Below are 2,133 nucleotides of genomic sequence, written 5' to 3' on the forward strand. Positions count from 1 at the left end.
GTTCCTACAAATCCCCATTTAATCCCGACATACCCAAATAATAGCTAAATCACTACCCGTCACCTGATAATCCCGAATACGTACTTTGTTCCCATAATACCCCTAAGCTTCCCCGAGCCGGGTACTCACCCCGTTGTAACTATTTCGCTAATCCGCTCCTTATGACCGTCTTGGATCACACATAGCAAATATATCACCACAATCTCGTGGTATCACGTACAACATGCATATAATTCACATTTATGCCATAAAATGGCCAAAATTACAATTATGCCCATATTAACCAAAATGGGCCCCCATGCATATTTAATTCACCTAAGCATGCATCTCTAATCACACAATCATTCAATCCATGTATTAACATAATTAAATCAATTATTACCCTCCCAGTACACTAATCAAGGCACTAAGCCTTATTAACAAATTTGGGACGTTACACTTTCTATGGCATCAGCACAAGGCACATTGGTGCCGGTAAAAACTAACTTAAAACCTAGTATAAAACAACATGGTTTTAAACCTTTTCCCCAATGCTTGCTTCATCTTTGTCGGTGCTCTACAATACGCCAACAAAACACTTCCCACCAACTTTTTTACCCATTTCCAACATGCTGGAAATTTCACTCCAAATCTTTTACCCGCACCATTAACCTTTTGCCAGCGCTTCCAAGAAATCGGTATAGGTCGTTTTTCCCACCAAATTTTCCCCACGTATTTGATTTTTCCTCCAAAATCTTTTATCGACGCGTATAGTGTACATCGTCAATCACTACAATATAATTTAATATTAGAAGCGGTGTAATTATAGGTGAACTGAGCCTGCCTATAGTGTTAAGGTTATTAGCGGCAGACTAGGGGGTGTTAGAGAATATATATTATTGCTCAATGGAAATATGGAAAAACCAAAATAAAACTCTATGCAAAAATACAATGGACAAGATAATTGATTAAATAAATATTACAATTCAATTGCTCAAAATACAAGTAAATACAAAGATGTAGAAGAAGAAGATTACAAACTCAATACTATAATAATACAAGTAAATAAGAAGAACACAAGAATGAAAACACAAACAAACTCTCACACAACCAAAGTGTAGAGTGGTGGGGATCACCAACTTGAACAAGGTTCAAGACTTTTGTCCAAAAGCTTATTTCCCCCTATTCTCTAAGCACTATGGGATCTCTCTAGGAAATAGCTTTATGAAATTATCAAGCCTTTTAGTGTATTTTCCAGCCAAGTGCTTTGTGGATGGAAAATGGTGTATCTTACAAGTGAGCATTAGGCTCCTATTTATAGAGTTTTGAGACACCCTTTAAATTTCAAATTCCACCAACCCCCATGGCTGTTACCAATGATTAATTCGATGTTTTATGGAATTAAAATAGAGATTTGGGAGTTACTTGGCTGTTGAAAACGTTCAAAAATTGGATAAAAACCGAATTTGTATGAAGCTGTCAGCCACTAGGGTCGCGACGCTTGTTTCAAGCACCGCGGCCCTTGGTCATTTTCAGCAACCAATTTTTTAGTTTTTTCCAAAACGTTCCAATTTATTCCCACTTGATTTTGTAACTTCCATACACAATATGGGAGTTAAAATCACATCTCTATTAGTCATTTCTCATATGGCTTTATGAAATCCAATCTCAAATGTGTAACATATAATATACACATTATTGGGTAATATTTGGGAGTTACAAATTTGTAACTGATTTTGTAACTCCAAAATATGTTACATTTAGGCACACACATGTGTCCAATTTTGTGACTCTCAATAATATGTTACAAGGTGTGACAAATCACATTTGTGTAACAAATCACATTTTGTCACATTATTTAATCTAATATTATATTATATGAAATAATATAACATTCCCCCACTAGATTAAATAATCACTTTTGTAACACTTATTTAATCAATCAAACATTATATTAAAATATAATATTCCCCCACTTGATTAAATAATCACTCTCTGTAGAAACATTTGCATTGGTGCATAAAGTAAAATGTCTTTCGACTTGAATTTTACCTTAGTGTAATTATCACAAAGTTTGTTGAAATTTTGGTTGCCAAAGCATTGAACCACTATCCCTTGATAACAAACCGGTGATAACACACACACCTTTGCTAT

Source organism: Humulus lupulus, chromosome X, assembly GCF_963169125.1.
Source record: "Humulus lupulus chromosome X, drHumLupu1.1, whole genome shotgun sequence".
Taxonomy (NCBI): Eukaryota; Viridiplantae; Streptophyta; class Magnoliopsida; order Rosales; family Cannabaceae; genus Humulus; species Humulus lupulus.